At 46.8% G+C, this 22,421-nt stretch overlaps 1 long non-coding RNA gene across 1 annotated transcript; it reads left to right on the top strand.

Annotated features, from left to right (window-relative positions):
- The first annotated feature begins 2,986 nt into the window (after positions 1 to 2,986).
- Positions 2,987 to 5,360, top strand: LOC129820362 (uncharacterized). Its single transcript, XR_008754201.1, has 2 exons — positions 2,987 to 3,180; positions 3,888 to 5,360. It is a non-coding gene; the product is annotated as an uncharacterized LOC129820362 (long non-coding RNA).
- The last annotated feature ends 17,061 nt before the right edge of the window (positions 5,361 to 22,421 follow it).

The raw sequence follows: 22,421 nt of genomic DNA on the forward strand, positions 1-22,421 counted from the left end.
AGTTTCTAAAGCCATGACATAATTTTCTGGAATGTTCCAAGCTGTTTAAAGGCACAGTCAACTTAGTGTATGTAAACTTCTGACCCACTGGAATTGTGGTACAGTGAATTATAAGTGAAATAATCTGACTGTAAACAATTGTTGGAAAAATGACTTGTCATGCACAAAGTAATGTCCTAACCGACTTCCCAAACCTATAGTTTGTTAACAAGAAATTTGTGGAGTGGTTGAAAAACAAGTTCTAATGACTCCAACCTAAGTGTATGTAAACTTCACACTTCAACTCTAAATAACCTACACTACATGACTTAAAGAATGTGGACACCTTCTTGTCGAACATCTCATTCCAATATCATAGACATTAATATGGAGCTGGTCCCTCACTTTGCTGCTGTAACAGCCTCCACTCTTCTGGGAAGGCTTTCCACTAGATGTTGGAACCTTGCTGCGGGGACTTGTTTTCATTCAGCCACAAGAGCATTAGTTGGTTGGGCACTGATGTTGTTGATTAGGCCTGGCTTGCAGTCGGTGTTCCAATTAATCACAAAGGTGTTTGATAGGGTTGAGGTCAGGGCTCAGTGCAGGCCAGTCAAGTTCTTCCACACCAATCTCGACAAACAATTTCTGTATGGACCTCGCTTTATGCATGGGGGCATTGCCATGCTGAAACAGAAAAGGGCCTTCCCCAAACTGTTGCCACAAAGTTGGAAGCACAAAATCACCTAGAATGTCATTGTATGCTGTAGCTTTAAGATTTTCCTTCACTGAAACTAAGGTTCCTAGCCCGAACCATGAAAAACAGCTCCAGACCATTATTCCTCCTCCACCAAACTTTACATTTGGCACTATGCAGATGGTTAAGCGTGATTCATCATTCCAGCAGACGCATTTCCAATGCTCCAAAGTCCAATGGCGGCAAGCTTTACACCACTCCAGTCAACGTTTGGCATCGCGCATGGTGATCATAGCCTTGTGTGCGGCTGCTCGGCCATGGAAACCCATTTCATGAAGCTCCCGGCGAACAGTTCTTGTGCTGATGTTGCTTCCAGAGGCAGTTTGGAACTTAGCAGTGAGTGTTGCAATCGAGGACAGGCCATTTATACGCCATTGTTGCAACTAGATGTTTCCACTTCACAGTAACAGCACTCAGGGGCGCAACTTTCCTTGGGGACATGTCCCCCCCCACCCCCCCCCCCCCCCCCCCACATTCTGAAATTGCATTTTTGTCCCTCCCAGTTGTATCAATGGAATGTGATACAAAACGAGGCAACGGTGTGCTTTAGGACCATGCGGACGCCTCCGAGTGGTTGGGTAGGCTGTGTCCCCGCAACTTCTAAAACCAAAATTGCACCACTGACAGCACATACAGTTGACCGGGGCAGCTCTAGCAGGGCAGAAATTTGACTAACTGACTTGTTGAAAAGGTGGCATCCTATGACAGTGCCACGTTGAAAGTCACCGAGCTCTTCAGTGAAGCAATTCTACTGCCAATGTTTGTCTATTGAGATTGCATGGCTGTGTACTTGATTGTATACACCTGTCAGAAATAAGTGTGGCTAAACTAGCCAGCGGGTTAGGCCTATTAGGCTTTCAAATATGTGGGGTTGGCATGAACCACATAATACATGACTTATCTAATCCTAACCACCACCTTCCAAGATACGGTAAGTCATCTTATTGCATCACCACCACTCTGTTTCCTTATGACTGAGCCCCCTACGGCTACCTGTCTCTTTCTGCGGTCAACAACGCTTACATTACATTCCCTCCCAATTTCCAGTCAATGTAATAAAGTTCACAAGTTATAGTGTAACTAGTTTCATATTACCTTGAAATTGGGCCTATCAATTGAAACATTTTATTGGAGTAGGTATTGTGTTTTGATTGCTATTTTATCATCAGTTATGATGACATTCTTTAACCCTCACACTACCAACTGGTGTTGTTTTGACCCCAGAGGCGTATTTTTGATCAAGGTCATTGACAAAGTCATGGAAGAATTTAATAAATCAACTTTTTATTACTAAATCTAAATAATTGTTCAGTGTTTCTGTATCAACGTGAAAACATTTTTTTTCTTCACCGCAGCCATAAACAATTAGTTTCGAAACACCTACTTCCTCCTATAGGAATTTGATAGATATGACCCTTATTTAAATCTAGGTTCCTCTGGAGACATAATAAGAAGTAGATCAGCTTTAATATTGCAGATAGATTGTAGGTTCTATCAATGTTTTTTATGTTTATGTCCGATGGCAGATGAGCACCGATACGTTTTATCTATAATTTCTTAAAATTATTTATCTTCATAAGACAAGGATTGAAAAGGATTTCCCAGTAAATTGTCGACTTCATTCATGATGACTGCTAGCTTGTATGATGGAGGGAACTGGAACACACGTCAATCCAGAGTATCCCAAACATGCTCAATGGGTGACATGGCTGGTGAGTATGCAGGCCATAGAAGAACTGGGACATTTTCAGCGTGCAGGAATTGTGTACAGATCATTGTGACATGCATTATCATGCTGAACCATGAGATGTTGACATGATCAGTCCAATCTAAGCTACTGTAGATAACGTGGTTTGGCGTAATTTTATCTGTGGCCAATGACCTTGAGCCTTCTTGGATAGGCACTTCTAATGTAACTCTATGGCAGCACCCAAGGGGCTTGAATTTGTGTCAGCATGAGTGACAGAACACTGAGCCAATAACGGCGCAACTAGAGAACATTACCAACCCCTATACTCTGTATTTTCCGCTGGATGCCCCACCACAGAAAGCACTGAGCTAGGTCGCCAATGCATATATTCCTAATTTCCTCTTTCTTCAAGTGCTGTATTTTCACCTGAAATACAGAGAAATGTTCTTTGCGAATTAATGGGAAAGGCTTTGGCAACTTTGCATTCATGGGCGGCTCCCGTTCTGTAATGTGGGCTGGTCAAGGTTGTTTCCTGGATGGACGTTATATAAGACCAGGCTCACCCTCAGCTGTAGTCAGACTCTACACAGCCAGATCAGACCAAGGAGAGCGAACCCAGGATTGTAGACCCAGGACTAACCCAGGACAGCAGTTTCCTCTAGTATCTGACCCATAAGACACCTCGCCTCTCTGCAATATGAAGTACCTGGTTCTGGGACTCTGCACACTGGCCCTGCTGGCTTCCACCATGGCACAGGTAATGTACTTAAACCTAACTCAGTAATAATAGCTGAACATGTTTTAAACTCATTAGCAGTTCACTCTCTTAGCAATGCTCTGCAGGGGGAGAAAGAAAGGATGAACAATGGGGAGATGTGACTCTAAGTGGACCTAATGGTGGATAGAGGGCAGGATAGACAGTCAGACTGGTAGACTATATTGACCTGTGGTATAGTAAGCGCTTGGAAAAGCGTAGTGAATAACAGCAGTGATCCACAATACGCTAGATTCACCTCCATGTTGGTGCTAGCTGGCAGGCTTGTAATGCTAGGTATCCACAGACAATCCAGTAGGGTCTGGAAACTATAGCGAGCTTCGATTGATCAATAGCAACGCGATGTCACGGAATACGTGACAAAAGTTCAGCTTTCCCCCAAACCCTGTTCACGCGCCCTCACGCATGCTTGCATCGCCAACTTCTCTTCCCTTCATTGAAAATGAACGGAGCTTCCTTGTTTCATCACCCCCAACATGCTAGATGAATTTCTGCCTTTAGGGAAGTACCAAAACACCTTGATAGGGGAGACGCGTGCAAGCAGAAGGTGAAATGTGGCTAGGATGGAAGTAATTATACCACCCCAGCAAATTTCAAGCTGTCCCTAATTAATTTCAGTTTCAAACATGGGTGAATTAATGCTGAATTAACATGTAGGCTAATGTAAATAATTCCATTTCAACCAACAGAATTCTGCAACAACACCAACAACTGACCAACATAATTCTACAATAGGATCAACAAATGACCAAAATAATTCTACAATACGACCAACAACTGATCAAAACAATTCTACATTACGACCAACAACTGACCAACATAATTCTACAATAGGACAAACAACTGACCTAAAGAATTCTACAATACGACCAACAACTGCCGAAACAAAAGCCACATGGCCAACCACTCTCACCACACCAGCAGGGGGCAGCCATGTCTTCAGTTACTCCCTGACTCTACTGTTTGGATCGACAGCCACCCAGATCCTGCGTTCACTATGGCAATGATCGCCACCTAGACGACAAGAGTCACATTGACCGCACCATCCTGAGAGCGTGTTGGAACCTGAATGAAGAGCACCCGAGAATGATCTGTACAGCTTTCTCTTTTCTCTGACAATGTGTTCTTACAATGACCTTGAGGTTTGTGTGTCCTCTGTGTATTTCAAGATGCATAATTAACATACTCTGATTGACAGGGTATATTGCAATGCCTAAAATATATGAATGTTTTGTAATCACTCAAGCTGTGAGTTCCTTTGAACAAAATAGCTAACTATACAAATTGTGAATGATTTATTTTCTCATAGTACAAATGTTGATCAATACCCAAATAATGTTTTTTTTTCTTTTTTCGTATTGCTATGTGACCCAGTTAAATATTTATATATTAATGTATCATGTATTTTAGTAAAAGTATGATATTTTATCACAGTAAATAGGTTTATCTGATTTGCTGTTGCTATTAATCTTAATATCAGTTCCATTGTTTAGCTTTTTTGGGCACTTTATGGTCAATGTCTAAAAAATGTCCACTCCGAAAGTTCCTTCAAAGGAAAAATAAATATATTCTAATCTAATTTAAGATAAAGTTCTGAATTAACAATGTAAGTGTTATCAAAATCTATCACATACAGTGTGACTACACTTATCAATCCAGGTACAGAAAGAAGCTAACCTAACTATAAAAAGGTGTATAATCTTTAACTATGATAAGGTTTATCATCTTATCAGGCTTATACCCCAGTGTAGAAACATTAGGAACACCTGCTCTTTCCATGATATACACTACCGGTCAAAAGTTTTAGAACACCTACTCATTCAAGGGTTTTTCGTCATTTTTACAATTTTCTACATGGTAGAATAATAGTGAAGACATCAAAATTGTGATTTACACATATGGACTCATGTAGTAACCCAAAAAGTGATCAAAATATATTTTATATTTGAGAATCTTCAATGTAGTCACCCTTTCCTGGATGACATCCATCCAACTTGACACAACTGTGGGCCAGCATTCCTGTGGAAAGCTTAGGGCACCTTGTCTATGCCCCGACGAACTGAGTCTGTCCTGAAGGCAAAAGCGGATGCAACTCAATTTTGTACACTCAGTGTATTTGTTAGTCTATTTCTGCATGGTATAATAAAGAAATAAGGAAATCGGGTGCATTGAGTTTTAAAGAGAGAAACAAAAGAGGGGGTAAGTGGGTGGTACGCTCCATTTCCACAGAAAATATACACTACAACGACGATACTGCATTGTCACAGAGTACACTTTCCAAAAGACAATTAAACTGTATCTACTTCCCCCTTACCGGTAAATGTCTTCTCACTTCAATAAAACACATCAAACAATAGCATACTTCCATGCTGTTATCAGGTTGTTATGGAACTAAATGGGCCAATTTATGTTTTATGAGGCGCAATTACAGTTTGTGGTTTGTGACAGGTGTCACCGTTTTCTGTAATGAGAACTCAAAGAGTTATTCCACGACACAGCCAAACTGAACAATATCTCAGAAGCGCATTGTAGGCATACCTGATCTAAATATACAGTGGATTATGGGCATATATGATCAAAATATAGAATTATGTATTTCATTTTGACCGTGAAATTCAGGATGGAAAGTCATTTGGGAGAAATTCTAGGTCTTCGTTGCTCTTCTGTATAACATGTCTGACCTCAGCTGCTATATCAACTGTCTGGTAAGAGGAAGCACGATATGATAAAAAGTCTTCTTCAGACTTCAACTTTATCCCCATACAATCCAGCAGATGTGACACGGTATTCTTTGCAGTGACGCTGCAACGTCTCTACCGGGAAGTCTATCAGACGAGGATGCAGTTTCAAATACTGACGGGAACTAAAATGTTTCATAAAACAAGCTATAAAATATATACACTGCTCAAAAAAATAAAGGGAACACTTAAACAACACAATGTAACTGCAAGTCAATCACACTTCTGTGAAATCAAACTGTCCACTTAGGAAGCAACACTGATTGACAATAAATTTCACATGCTGTTGTGCAAATGGAATAGACAAAAGGTGGAAATTATAGGCAATTAGCAAGACACCCCCCAAAACAGGAGTGATTCTGCAGGTGGTGACCACAGACCACTTCTCAGTTCCTATGCTTCCTGGCTGATGTTTTGGTCACTTTTGAATGCTGGCGGTGCTTTCACTCTAGTGGTAGCATGAGACGGAGTCTACAACTCACACAAGTGGCTCAGGTAGTGCAGTTCATCCAGGATGGCACATCAATGCGAACTGTGGCAAAAAGGTTTGCTGTGTCTGTCAGCATAGTGTCCAGAGCATGCAGGCGCTACCAGGAGACAGGCCAGTACATCAGGAGACGTGGAGGAGGCCGTAGGAGGGCAACAACCCAGCAGCAGGACCGCTACCTCCGCCTTTGTGCAAGGAGGTGCACTGCCAGAGCCCTGCAAAATGACCTCCAGCAGGCCACAAATGTGCATGTGTCAGCATATGGTCTCACAAGGGGTCTGAGGATCTCATCTCGGTACCTAATGGCAGTCAGGCTACCTCTGTCGAGCACATGGAGGGCTGTGCGGCCCCACAAAGAAATGCCACCCCACACCATGACTGACCCATCGCCAAAACGGTCATGCTGGAGGATGTTGCAGGCAGCAGAACGTTCTCCACGGCGTCTCCAGACTCTGTCACGTCTGTCACATGTGCTCATGTGCTCAGTGTGAACCTGCTTTCATCTGTGAAGAGCACAGGGCGCCAGTGGCGAATTTGCCAATATTGGTGTTCTCTGGCAAATGTCAAACGTCCTGCACGGTGTTGGGCTGTAAGCACAACCCCCACCTGTGGACGTCGGTTCCTCATACCACCCTCATGGAGTCTGTTTCTGACCGTTTGAGCAGACACATGCACATTTGTGGCCTGCTGGAGGTCATTTTGCAGGGCGCTGGCAGTGCACCTCCTTGCACAAAGGCGGAGGTAGCGGTCCTGCTGCTGGGTTGTTGCCCTCCTACGGCCTCCTCCACGTCTCCTGATGTACTGGCCTGTCTCCTGGTAGCGCCTGCATGCTCTGGACACTATGCTGACAGACACAGCAAACCTTTTTGCCACAGTTCGCATTGATGTGCTATCCTGGATGAACTGCACTACCTGAGCCACTTGTGTGGGTTGTAGACTCCGTCTCATGCTACCACTAGAGTGAGAGCACCGCCAGCATTCAAAAGTGACCAAAACATCAGCCAGGAAGCATAGGAACTGAGAAGTGGTCTGTGGTCACCACCTGCAGAATCACTCCTGTTTTGGGGGGTGTCTTGCTAATTGCCTATAATTTCCACCTTTTGTCTATTCCATTTGCACAACAACATGTGAAATTTATTGTCAATCAGTGTCGCTTCCTAAGTGGACAGTTTGATTTCACAGAAGTGTGATTGACTTGGAGTTACATTGTGTTGTTTAAGTGTTCCCTTTATTTTTTTGAGCAGTGTATTTTACGGTCTAGGCAAAACAAAATATCTAAAATCAAAGTTATTTTGTCACGTGCGCCAAATACAACACCTTACAGTGAAATGCTTACTTACAGGCTTTAACCAATAGTGCAAAAAAATGTATGAGGTGAACAATAGGTAAGTAAAGAAATGAAAACAAACGTAAAAAGACAGTGAAAAACAGTAGCGAGGCTATATACAGTAGCGAGTCTATACAAGTAGCGGGGGCTATATACAGACACCGGTTAGTCAGGCTGATTGAGGTAGTGTGTACATGTAGATATGGTTAAAGTGACTATGCATATATGATGAACAGAGAGTAGCAGTAGTGCAAAAGAGGGGTTGGCGGGTGGCGGATCACGGGTATATTGGGGTGAAGGAAGAGTAAGAATAAATGTTGTTGTTTTATGCATGACGTGTGAGAAGATATTGTAGATTGTCCATTCAACAGACGTCATAGAGAAGGTGGCACAAGTTGTTAGTGGGGCTAATGGTCTTTGATAGCCTAGGTCTGGTGTGGTTGTTAATGAATCATACAGTTAAAGTCGGAAGTTTACATACACCTTAGCCAAATACATTTAAACTCAGTTTTTCGCAATTCCTGACATTTAATCCCAGTACACATTTCCTGTCTTAGGTCAGTTATGATCACCACTTTATTTTAAGAATGTGAAATGTCAGAATAATAGTAGAGATAATGATTTATTTCAGCTTTTATTTCTTTTCATCACAATAGTTTACATACACTCAATTAGTATTTGGTAGCATTGCCTTTAAATTGTTTAAAACCTCTTGCAGATCAGTGGGACGGTAGCGTCCCAACTGACCAACATCCGGTGAAATGGCAGAGCGCCAAATTCAAATTAATTTACGATAAATATTAAACTTTTGTCACGATCGTGTGGGGGATTGACGGACCAAAACGCAGCAGTTGGAAAATAAGCCATCTTCTTTTATTTAAGAAGAAGGAGAACGAAACAAAAACACTTAAACACTAAACAAAACAAGAAAACGACCGTGAAGCTACAAACGTTGTGCACATACATACAGGCTACAAACATTCTACATAGACAATTACTCACAACCAATGAGAGCCTATGGCTACCCTAAATAAGGCTCCCAATCAGAGACAACCGAAATCAGCTGTCTCTAATTGGGAACTCATTCAGGTAACCATAGACTCTCCTAGACAACTAAACATACATAAACAACGCTAGACATCTACACTAAACACAAACCCATATACTACACCCCATAACCCCTTTACCATATAAACACCCAAAACTAACAAAACATAAACATTCCCCATGTCACACCCTGACCTAACTAAAATAATAAAGAAAACAAAGAATACTAAGGCCAGGGCGTGACATAACCCCCCCCTTGAGGCGCGAACTCCGGGCGCACCATACACAGTCTAGGGGAGGGTCTGGGTGGGCTTCCCTCCACGGTGGCGGCTCCGGCTCTGGTCGTGGTCCCCACTTCACCACAGTCCCTAACCACCTCCTTAGCTTCCTCAAAATGACCCCTCTCCACATTAATCCCATTGCATTAAGGGACAGCTCCGGACTAAGGGCCAGTACCAGGGTCAGGGGCAGTACCAGGGTCAGGGGCAGTACCAGGGTAAGGGGCAGCACCAGGGTAAGGGGCAGCACCAGGGTAAGGGGCAGCACCAGGGTAAGGGGCAGCTCCGGACTGAGGAATGGCAGCTCCGGACTGAGGAATGGCAGCTCCGGACTGAGGGACTGCAGCTCCGGACTGAGGGACTGCAGCTCCGGACTGAGGGACTGCAGCTCCGGACTGAGGGACGGCCCATGGCTGGCTGACAGATCTGGCTGCTCATGGCTGGCTAACGGATCTGGCTGCTCATGGCTGGCTGACTGATCTGGCTGCTCATGGCTGGCTGACTGATCTGGCTGCTCATGGCTGGCTGACTGATCTGGCTGCTCATGGCTGGCTGACTGATCTGGCTGCTCATGGCTGGCTGACTGATCTGGCTGCTCATGGCTGGCTGACTGATCTGGCTGCTCATGGCTGGCTGACGGATCTGGCTGCTCATGGCTAGCTGACGGATCTGGCTGCTCATGGCTAGCTGACGGATCTGGCTGCTCATGGCTAGCTGACGGATCTGGCTGCTCATGGCTAGCTGACGAATCTGGCTGCTCATGGCTAGCTGACGGATCTGGCTGCTCATGGCTAGCTGACGGATCTGGCTGCTCATGGCTAGCTGACGGATCTGGCTGCTCATGGCTAGCTGACGGATCTGGCTGCTCATGGCTGGCTGACGGATCTGGCTGCTCATGGCTGGCTGACGGATCTGGCTGCTCATGACTGGCTGACTGATCTGGCTGCTCCTGTCTGGTTGGCGGCTCTGGCAGATCCTGTCTGGTTGGCGGCTCTGGCAGATCCTGTCTGGTTGGCGGCTCTGGCAGATCCTGTCTGGTTGGCGGCTCTGGCAGATCCTGTCTGGTTGGCGGCTCTGGCGGATCCTGTCTGACGGACGGCTCTGGCGGCTCCTGTCTGGCTGACGGCTCTGGCGGCTCCTGTCTGGCGGACGGCTCAGTGGGCTCATGGCAGACGGGCGGCTTTGCAGGCTCATGGCAGACGGGCGGCTTTGCAGGCTCATGGCAGACGGATGGCTCAGATGGCGCTGGGGAGACGGATGGCTCAGATGGCGCTTGGCAGACGGGCAGTTCAGTCATCGCTGTGCAGACGGCAGACTCCTGCCGGCTGAGGCGCACTGTAGGCCTGGTGCGTGGTGCCGGGACTGGTGGCACCGGGCTGGGGACACGCATCTCAGGGCTAGTGCGGGGAGCAGCAACAGGACGCACAGGACTCTGGGGACACACAGGAGGCTTGGTGCGTGGTTTAGACACTGGTGGTAAAGGGCTGGAGACACGCACCATATAGCTAGGGCGTGGAGGAGGCACTGGTGGTACTGGGTTGGGGCGGGGAGGTGGCGCCGGAAATACCGGACCGTGCAGGCGTACTGGCTCCCTTGAACGCCGAGCCTGCCCAACCTTACCTGGTTGTATGCTCCCCGTCGCCTGACCAGTGCGGGGAGGTGGAATAACCCGCACCGGCCTATGTAGGCGAACCGGGGACACCATGCGTAAGGCTGGTGCCATGTACGCCGGCCCGAGGAGACGCACTGGTGACCAGATGCGTTGGGCCGGCTTCATGACATACGGCTCAACGCTCAGTCTAGCCCGGCCGATACGTGGAGCTGAAATGTACCGAACCGGGCTATGCACGCGTACAGGAGACACCGTGCGCTCTACTGCGTAACACGGTGTCTGCCCGTACTCTCGCTCTCCACGGTAAGTACAAGGAGTAGGCGCAGGTTTCCTACCTGACTTCGCCACACTCCCTTTAAGGCCCCCCCCAAGAAATTTTTGGGTTGTACTCACGGGTTTCCAGCCTTGTCTCCGTGCTGCCTCCTCATATCGCCTCCTCTCGGCTTTCGCTGCCTCCAGCTCTTCACGAGGGAGGCGATATTCTCCAGGTTGATCCCAAGGTCCATTTCCTTCCAATTCGTCCTCCCAACTCCAGAAATCCTGTGTAGGTAGGTCCTGTTGCCGCCTTCCATGCCGCTTGGTCCTATGGTGAGTAATTCTGTCACGATCGTGTGGGGGATTGACGGACCAAAACGCAGCAGTTGGAAAATAAGCCATCTTCTTTTATTTAAGAAGAAGGAGAACGAAACAAAAACACTTAAACACTAAACAAAACAAGAAAACGACCGTGAAGCTACAAACGTTGTGCACATACATACAGGCTACAAACATTCTACATAGACAATTACTCACAACCAATGAGAGCCTATGGCTACCCTAAATAAGGCTCCCAATCAGAGACAACCGAAATCAGCTGTCTCTAATTGGGAACTCATTCAGGTAACCATAGACTCTCCTAGACAACTAAACATACATAAACAACGCTAGACATCTACACTAAACACAAACCCATATACTACACCCCATAACCCCTTTACCATATAAACACCCAAAACTAACAAAACATAAACATTCCCCATGTCACACCCTGACCTAACTAAAATAATAAAGAAAACAAAGAATACTAAGGCCAGGGCGTGACAACTTTCATGAAATCACAAGTGCAATACATCAAAATGAAGCTTAACTTGTTGTTAATCCAGCCAAGGTGTCCGATTTCAAAAAGGCTTTACGGCGAAAGCAAACCATGCGATTATCTGAGGACAGCATCCAGCACACAAATGCATAACAAATCATTTTCAACCAGGGAGTTGCGACACGAAAGTCAGAAATATGCCTTACCTTTGAAGATCTTCTGTTGGCACTCCAAAATGTTCCAGAAACATCACAAATGGTCCTTTTGTTCGATAATATCATTTTTTATGTCCCAAAAATGTCCATTTATTTGGCGCGTTTGATTCAGAAATACACCGGTTTCAACTCGCCCAACATGCCTACAAAGTATCTAATAAATTACCTGTAAAATTGGTCCAAACATTTCAAACAACGTTCCTAATCCTTCCTCAGGTATCCTAAAACGTAAATAATCGATAAAATTTAAGACGGGTTAATCTGTTTTCAACACCGAAGAAAAATACCACAGAGCGCTCTCCTGTCTACGCGCAATAAAATACTTCAGCCCTTCAGTGACACAAACAATTTACAGCCGTACTTCTTCATTCCTCAAAAGAAAAACATCAACCAATTTCTAAAGACTGTTGACATCTAGTGGAAGCCATAGGAACTACAACCAGGGCCCATATAAATCAGGATTCCCAATGAAATCTAGTAGAAAACACAATGAGCTCAAAAAAACTTTTCCCTGGATGGTTTGTGCTCAGGGTTTCACCTGCCAAATCAGTTCTGTTACACTCACAGACATTATTATAACAGTTTTAGAAACTTCAGAGTGTTTTCTATCCAAATCTACTATTATATGCATTTCCTAGTTTCTGGGCCTGAGAAACAGGCAATTTACTTTGGGCACGCTTTTCATCCAGACGTGAAAATACCGCCCCCTATCCCAAAGAAGTTTTAACCTCTAATTCCTCCCAATCCCGGATCCGGGAGCACCCCCATCAGTAAAAAAGCTGACTAGCATAGCCTAGCATAGCGTCACAAGTAAATGCTAGCATCTAAATATCATTAAATCACAAGTCCAAGACACCGGAAGAAAGATACACATCTTGTGAATCCAGCCATCATTTCTGATTTTTAAAATGTTTTACAGGGAAGACACAATATGTAAATCTATTAGCTAACCACGTTAGCAAAAGACACCACTTTTTTTACTCCACCATTTTTTTACTGCATCAGTAGCTATCACAAAAATCGACCAAATAAAGATATAAATAGCCACTAACCAAGAAACAACTTCATCAGATGACAGTCTGATAACATATTTATTGTATAGCATATGTTTTGTTAGAAAAATGTGCATATTTCAGGTATAAATCATAGTTTACCATTGCAGCCACCATCACAACTCTCACCAAAGCGACTAGAATAACTACAGAGAGCAATGTGAATTACCTAAATACTCATCATAAAACATTTCTGAAAAACACACAGCGTACAGCAAATGAAAGACAAACATCTTGTGAATCCAGACAATATTTCAGATTTTTTAAGTGTTTTACAGCGAATACACAATATAGCATTATAATAGCTTACCACAATAGCCAGAAACACAACACCATTTACCAGCAGCAAAGGTTAGCGATCGTAACAAGCAAGCAAAATATATATAATTTTTGACTAACCTTCATAAACTTCTTCAGATGACAGTCCTGTAACATCATATTACACAATGCATATAGGGTTTGTTCGAAAATGTGCATATCTAGCGGCACAAATCGTGGTTATACAATGTGAGTAGTGGCCAAACTTCAAGCAATCTGTCCGGCGCCATCTTGGAGAGGCACCTAATCTAATCGATAACTAATCATAAACTTGACGAAAAAATACAGGTTGGACAGCAAATGAAAGATACATTAGTTCTTAATGCAACCGCTATGTTAGATTTTTTAAATTAACGTTACTGCGCATACAGCGTGCGCTAAAGCGAGACCGCACCGAAATTCATGGCGGAATTATTGTTTAACATTTGTCAACATAAATACGAATTAACAGCATAAAGACTTCTTACTATTTGACGAGCTTCCATCAGAATCTTGGGCAAGGTGTCCTTTCTCCAGAACAATCGTCTTTTGGTTGAAAGATGTCCTCTTCTCCTGTAGAATTAGCAGCTAAAGCTAGCTATGTGCCGGAGAGGTGTCCAACTCGTGATAGTGCGTCACAAAGAAATTCCAGAAAATTGCAATAAACTGCTATAAGTCGGTTTAAATTAACTACCTTATGAAGTTAAGACAAAAATCTAATTAAATCAGAGCCGGAGATATAGAACTGCTAAAACGAAAGCCGTTTGTGCCACACGGGACTGTGACGGTTAGTTTGTTTGTTATTTTGTATAGTGTCTTGTTTTCGTGTTATTAAATCATGGAAACTTACCACGCTGCACATTGGTCCTCCGATCCTTCTCGCCTCTCCTCGTCCGAGGAGGAGGAAGAGCTAGACTGTCGTTGCAGAACCACCTACCAAACTCGGACCAAGCAGCGTGGCTACGGGCAGCGACAGCAGCGACAGCAGCGGCAGCAGGAGCAGAGAAAGGAGGAATGGACATGGGAAGACGTTTTGGACGGCAAGGGTTGCTACACATGGGAGGAGATCCTGGCTGGAAAGGATTGCCTCCCATGGGAACAGCTGGAGGCAGCTAGGAGAGCAGAGGCAACCGGAGAGAGGAACCGGCGTTATGAAGGTACGCGGCTAGCACGGAAACCCGAGAAGAAATCCCAAAAATTTATTGGGGGGGGGGGTGGTAAAGAGTAGTGTGGCGAAGGCAGGTAGGAAACCTGCGCCCACTTCCCATGCTTACCGTGGAGAGCGGGAGTACGGGCAGACACCGTGTTTTGCGGAAGAGCGCACGGTGTCTCCTGTACGTGTGCATAGCCCGGTGCGGGTTATTCCACCTCCCCGCACTGGCCGGGCTAGATTGAGCATTGAGCCAAGTGCCATGAAGCCGGCTCAACATATCTGGCCTCCAGTACGTCTCCTCAGGGCGGTGTACATGGCACCAGCCTTACGTATGGTGTCCCCTGTTCGCCAACACAGCCCAGTGCGGGTTATTCCACCTCCCCGCACTGCTCGGGCTACGGGGAGCATTCAATCAGGTAAGGTTTGGCAGGCTCGGTGCTAAAGGGAGCCAGTACGCCTGCACGGTCCGGTATATCCGGCGCCACCTTCCCGCCCCAGCCCAGTACCACCAGTGCCTACACCACGCACCAGGCTTCCAGTGCGTCTCCAGAGCCCTGTTCCTCCTCCTTGCACTCTTCCTGTGGTGCGTGTCTCCAGCCCAGTACCTCCAGTTCCGGCACCACGCACCAAGCCTCCTGTGCATCTCCAGAGCCCTGTACGCACTGTTCCTTCTCCCCGCACTTGCCCTGAGGTGCATGCCCTCAGCCCGGTACCACCAGTGCCGGTACCACGCACCAGGCCTATAGTGCGCCTCGAGAGTCCAGTGTGCCCTGTTCCTGCTCCCCGCACTTGCCCTGAGGTGCATGCCCTCAGCCCGGTACCACCAGTGCCGGTACCACGCACCAGGCCTATAGTGCGCCTCGAGAGTCCAGTGTGCCCTGTTCCTGCTCCCCGCACTAGCCTTGAGGTGCGCATCTCCAGTCCGGTACCACCAGTTCCGGCACCACGCACCAGGCCTACTGTGCGCCTCAGCAGGTCAGAGTTGTCCGCCTGCCCAGCGCCGTCTGAGCCATCCGTCCGCCTGCCCAGCGCCGTCTGAGCCATCCGTCCGCCTGCCCAGCGCCGTCTGAGCCATCCGTCCGCCTGCCCAGCGCCGTCTGAGCCATGCGTCCGCCTGCCCAGCGCCGTCTGAGCCATCCGTCCGCCTGCCCAGCGCCGTCTGAACCATCCGCCCGCCTGCCCAGCGCCGTCTGAGCCATCCGCCCGCCTGCCCAGCGCCGTCTGAGCCATCCGCCCGCCTGCCCAGCGCCGTCTGAGCCAACCGCCCGCCTGCCCAGCGCCGTCTGAGCCATCCGCCCGCCTGCCCAGCGCCGTCTGAGCCATCCGCCCGCCTGCCCAGCGCCGTCTGAGCCATCCGCCCGCCTGCCCAGCGCCGTCTGAGGCATCCGCCCGTCTGCCCAGCGCCGTCAGAGCCGCCCGTCTGCCCAGCGCCGTCAGAGCCGCCCGTCTGCCCAGCGCCGTCAGAGCCGCCCGTCTGCCCAGCGCCGTCAGAGCCGCCCGTCTGCCCAGCGCCGTCAGAGGAGTCAGGAGGAGCCGCCAGCCAGTCAGGAGCCGCCAGCCAGTCAGGAGCCGCCAGAGCCGCCAGCCAGTCAGGAGCCGCCAGCCAGTCAGGAGCCGCCAGAGCCGCCAGCCAGTCAGGAGCCGCCAGAGCCGCCAGAGCCGCCTTCCAGTCATGAGCTGCCAGAGCCGCCAGAGCCGCCTTCCAGTCATGAGCTGCCCCTCAGCCCGGAGCTGCCCCTCAGCCCGGAGCTGCCCCTCTGTCCTGAGCTACCTCTCTGTCCTGAGCTACCTCTCTGTCCTGAGCTACCTCTCTGTCCTGAGCTACCTCTCTGTCCTGAGCTATCTCTCTGTCCTGAGCTACCTCTCTGTCCTGAGCTACCTCTCTGTCCTGAGCTACCTCTCTGTCCTGAGATACCTCTCTGTCCTGAGATACCTCTCTGTCCTGACCTGTCTCCTAAATCATGTGGGGGCCTTGGGGAGGATTCCTAGGCCAAGGTGGGGGGCGAGGGTCGCCACTCAAAGGACGCTAAGAAGGGGCACAAAGACAGTGGTGGAGTGGTGTCCTCGTCCTGCGCCGGAGCCGCCACCGTGGACAGATGCCCACCCAGACCCTCCCCTTGAGTTTTAGGGGTGCGTTCGGAGTCCGCAACTCAGGAGGGGGGTACTGTCACATCCTGACCATAGTTCTTATGTGTTTTGCTTGTTTTAGTGTTGGTCAGGACGTGAGCTGGGCATTCTATGTTGTGTGTCTAGCTTGTCTGTTTCTGTGTTCAGCCTAATATGGTTCTCAATCAGAGGCAGCTGTCAATCGTTGTCCCTGATTGAGAATCATATATAGGTGGCTTGTTTTGTGTTGGGGATTTGTGGGTGGATGTTTTCTGTGTCAGTGTTTGTGCCACACGGGACTGTGACGGTTAGTTTGTTTGTTATTTTGTATAGTGTCTTGTTTTCGTGTTATTAAATCATGGAAACTTACCACGCTGCACATTGGTCCTCCGATCCTTCTCGCCTCTCCTCGTCCGAGGAGGAAGAGCTAGACTGCCGTTACACGTTTGACATGTTTATGTGGACATTATGGATATAATTTGGACTTTTTTCCGCCGTTGTCACGAACGCTTTTTCCGGTGGATTCCTGGTCATGACGCATCAAACAAACGGAGGTATTTGGATATAAAACATATCTTTATGGAACAAAAGGAACATTTGCTGTCTAACTGGCAGTCTCGTGAGTGAAACCAACCGAAGATTAACAAAGGTGAAACGATTAATTTGATTGCTTTGCTGGTTTTTGTTACGGAGATACCTGGCGCTAGCTGTTCTTATTGTTTTGTCGAGCGATCGATACATTTACACAAATGCAAGTATTGCTTTCTCTGGAAAACATAATTTCAAAATCTGAGACGACAGATGGATTAACAAAAGGCTAAACTGTGTTTTGCAATATTGCACTTGTGATTTCATAAAATTATATTTTATGATTACCCTCTGGCGCTAGGCTACGCTATGCTGGTCAGGGTTTTTAATGACAGAAATCCCGGATCCGGGATGGGTATGACTGAATTAAGCCATTTTGCCACAACTTTGGAAGTAGGCTTGGGGTAATTTCCATTTGGAAGACACATTTGCGACCAAGCTTTAACTTCCTGACTGATGTCTTGAGATGTTGCTTCAATATATCCACATAATTTTCCTACCTCATGATGCCATCTTTTTTGTGAAGTGCACCAGTCCCTCGTGCAGCAAAGCACCCCCCCCCCCCCCCCCCCCCAACATGATGCTGCCACCCCCGTGCTTCACAGTTGGGGTGGTGTTGTTTGGCTTGCAAGCCTCCCCCTTTTTCCTCCAAATATAACAATGGTCATTATGGCCAAACAGTTCTATTTTTGTTTCATCAGACCAGAGGACATTTCTCCAAAAAGTACAATCTTTGTCCCCATGTGCAGTTGCAAACCGTAGTCTGGCTTTTTTAATGGCGGTTTTGGTGCAGTGGCTTCTTCCTTGCTGAGCGGCATTTCAGGTTATGTCGATATAGGACTCGTTTTACTGTGTATATAGATACTTTTATACTTGTTTCCTCCAGCATCTTCACAAGGTCCTTTGCCGTTGTTCTGGGATTGGTTCGCATTTTTTGCACCAAAGTACATTCATCTCTAGGAGACAGAATGCGTCTCCTTCCTGAGCGGTATGACGGCTGTGTGGTCCCATGGTGTTTATACTTGCATACTATTGTTTGTACAGATGAACGTGGTACCTTCAGGCATTTGGAAATTGCTCCCAGGAATGAACCAGACTTTTGATTTTCCCATGATGTCAAGCAAAGAGGCACTGAGTTTGAAGGTAGGCCTTGAAATACATCCACAGGTACACCTCCATTTGACTCAAATGATGTCAATTAGCCTATCAGAAGCTTCTAAAGCCATGACATAATTTTCTGGAATTTTCCAAGCTGTTTAAAGGCACAGTCAACTTAGTGTATGTAAATTTCTGACCCACTGGAATTGTGATTTAGTGAATTATAAGTGAAATAATCTGTCTGTAAGCAATTGTTGGAAAAATGACTTGTGTCATGCACAAAGTAGATGTCCTAACCGACTTCCCAAACCTATAGTTTGTTAACAAGACATTTGCGGAGTGGTTGAAAAACGAGTTTTAATGACTTCAACCTAAGTGTATGTAAACTTCCGACTTCAACTGGTCTATACTGTGGACTGCAGGTGGGACTGTTTTAAAAAGTGATTTGGTATTTGGCAATTTCTGTAATAAAAATAGACCTTTTAATCAAAGAATGATGTCCCAAATTACAAGTGATTTGAGTGACATGGTGCTCAGGAATTTGCTCAGCAACATCATGGCCTCTGGACCGTGTTTGTTACAGCAACTATCAGTATGATATTTATTTATACATTTTCCCAAATTAAGATTTTCCATCAACAAAAACAGAGTAATGGAGAGGTGGTGTAAAACACTCAAAGTGATAAGCGTTGAACCTTGACGCTTCTGTTTTGTACACTGACATGATGTCGGCCGAAACTGCCAGGAAAAAACCCCAACCACACATACACACAATGTTCCTGGAACCAGAGGAACGTGGTGTGTTCAGGACATAGACTCTACAGCACTCGATACACTGAGGACCATCTCTGGATACATAGACAAATCAAATCAAATGTTATTTGTCACATACACATGGTTAGCAGATGTTAATGCGAGTTTAGCGAAATGCTTGTGCTTCTAGTTCAGACCGTGCAGTAATATCTAACAAGTACTCTATTTCACAACAATTACCTTATACACACAAGTGTAAAGGAATGAATAAGAATATGTACATACAAATATATGGATGAGCGATGGCCGAACGGCATAGGCAAGATGCAGTAGATGCAGTAGATGCAGTAGAGTACAGTATGTAAACATTATATAAAGTACCATTGTTTATAGTGGCTAGTGATACATTTATTACATCCAATTTGTAATTATTAAAGTGGCTAGAGTTGAGTCAGTATGTTGGCAGCAGCCACTCAATGTTAGTGATGGCTGTTTAACAGTCTGATGGCCTTGAGATAGAAGCTGTTTTTCAGTCTCTCAGTCCCAGCTTTGATGCACCTGTACTGACCTCGCCTTCTGGATGATAGCGGGGTGAACAGGCAGTGGCTCAGGTGGTTGTTGTCCTTGATGATCTTTTTGGCATTCCTGTGACATCGGGTGGTGTAGGTGTCCTGGAGGGCAGGTAACTTTCCCCCGGTGATGCGTTCTGCAGACCTCACTACCCTCTGGAGAGCCTTGCGGTTGTGGGTGGAGCAGTTGCCGTATCAGGCGGTGATACAGCCCGACAGGATGCTCTCGATTGTGCATCTGTAAAGGTTTGTGAGTTTTTGGCGCTGCTGCACCTTCTTCACCACACTGTCTGTGTGGGTGGACCATTTCAGTTTGTCCGTGATGTGTACTCCGAGGAACTTAAAACTTTCCACCTTCTCCACTACTGTCCCGTTGTGGATAGGGGGGCTGCTCCCTCTGCTGTTTCCTGAAGTCCACGATCATCTCCTTTGTTTTGTTGACATTGAGTGTGAGGTTATTTTCCTGACACCACACTCCGAGGGCCCTCACCTCCTCCCTGTAGGCCATCTCGTCGTTGTTGGTAATCAAGCCTGCCGTCTACAAACTTGATGATTAGGTTGGCGGCGTGCATGGCCACGCAGTCATGGGTGAACAGGGAGTACAGGAGAGGGCTGAGAACACACCCTTGTGGGGCCCCCGTGTTGAGGATCAGCGAGGTGGAGATGTTGTTTCCTACCCTCACCACCTGGGGGCGGCCCATCAGGAGACCCAGGGTCTCGAGCTAAATGATGAGTTTGGTGGGTACTATGGTGTTAAATGCTGAGCTGTAGTCGATGAACAGCATTCTTACATAGGTATTCCTCTTGTCCAGATGGGTTAGGGCAGTGTGCAGTGTGATTGCGATTGCGTCGTCTGTGGACCTATTGGGGCGGTAAGCAAATTGGAGTGGGTCTAGGGTGTCAGGTAGGGTGGAAGTGATATGATCCTTGACTAGTCTCTCAAAGCTGATGACGGAAGTGAGTGCTACGGGGCGATAGTCATTTAGCTCAGTTACCTTAGCTTTCTTGGGAACAGGAACAATGGTGGCCCTCTTGAAGCATGTGGGAACAGCAGACTGGGATAAGGATAAGACCAGGACAGACCAACAACTCTCCAAGCCTCCTGCAGTATTTTACTCTTAGGACACCTCATCTACTCTCCAATATGAAGTATCTTCTGGGAGTCTGTACACCGGTCCTGCTGGCCTCCACCATCACAATGGTAATGAAATGGACAATACTCAGAGTCGGAGTTAATTCCATTTGAAATCAGTTAGTTCAGGAGATGACTTAAGATTCCAATTCAAGGAATTAGAAGTGGCATAAATTTATTTTAAATCACTTACTGAATGTTTTTTTGAAGTTGAAATGGAATTGACCCCCCAAAATTATCTGAATTACTGTACAGACATGTTGCGTTTGAATTTGATGGGAGTTTTTTTTTTCTTTGGGGAAAAGCAGCAATGTCTAGTATGCTATTAGTCTGCAATTGAGTGCTTTGAAAGTTACACTTTCTGGGGTCAAAACGTAAGGGTAGGCAACCTACTAATCTGGAAAGGCGTCAATTCCATCCAGTAGGTGACATTATTTCCAATAAGGATTGTTCCATTCTGGAATTAGAATTTCAAGTTCACTTCCTGGATTTAAATTGACCCCCAATCTCACTGTTACTACATTCCTTAAAGCTAGAATGCCCACAGAAACAATTGAGTCATCTATCATTCTCTGTATTCAGGATACTAATGCAACCGCTACTCCTGCAACGGCTGCTCGAACAGCTGCTCCCAGCAACGGCTGCTCCCAGCAACGGCTGCTCCCAGCAACGGCTGCTCCCAGCAACGGCTGCTCCCAGCAACGGCTGCTCCCAGCAACGGCTGCTCCCAGCAACGGCTGCTCCCAGCAACGGCTGCTCCCAACAACTATCTATCATTCTCTGTATTCAGGATACTAATGCAACCGCTACTCCTGCAACGGCTGCTCGAACAGCTGCTCCAGCAACGGCTGCTCCCAGCAACGGCTGCTCCCAACAACGGCTGCTCCCAACAACTATCTATCATTCTCTGTATTCAGGATACTAATGCAACCGCTACTCCTGCAACGGCTGCTCGAACAGCTGCTCCCAGCAACGGCTGCTCCCAGCAACGGCTGCTCCCAGCAACGGCTGCTCCCAGCAACGGCTGCTCCCAGCAACGGCTGCTCCCAGCAACGGCTGCTCCCAGCAACGGCTGCTCCCAGCAACGGCTGCTCCCAGCAACGGCTGCTCCCAGCAACGGCTGCTCCCAGCAACGGCTGCTCCCAGCAACCGCTGATCCTGTTCCTCCTACAACTGCAGCTCCTGCTACAACCACTGCTCCTACAACAGCAGCACATGTCCCACCCACCACACCAAGTGGCAGACCAGCAACCAGAGCATCTCTGTTGTGTTCTGTGGTGCCTCCTCTGCTCTACACCTTGTGGTACTAAGCGGTGCACCCCCCCTGGCCTGGATTTTGTATTGCTCAGGCTAAATAGACTGACGGGCTATGAATGAAACCAGAGCTAATGAGCAAAGCAAATATGTATCTGGAAGTATGGATTTCCCTCTACTGGAACACCAGTCATTGACGTTTCATGTTAGAGGTTAAACTTTGCATATGGACATATTAGGAGAGAAGCAAGTTGTTCTTAAACTTGAATTTGTTGTAAACAGTCATCAAAGGGTAAAATTCTTTGGGAAGATATTTGTTGCCGTTTTAGGAACTTGCCTCCGCTACCCTTTTAGATGTATTTTTGTCTGTTTGTTTTTTAAATGCACTGGTTAGAAGGAATGAATGTTGTAGAAAATATACTTGATTGTAATCCAATTTTTA

This window comes from Salvelinus fontinalis, chromosome 22 (genome assembly GCF_029448725.1).
Source record: "Salvelinus fontinalis isolate EN_2023a chromosome 22, ASM2944872v1, whole genome shotgun sequence".
NCBI lineage: Eukaryota > Metazoa > Chordata > Actinopteri > Salmoniformes > Salmonidae > Salvelinus > Salvelinus fontinalis.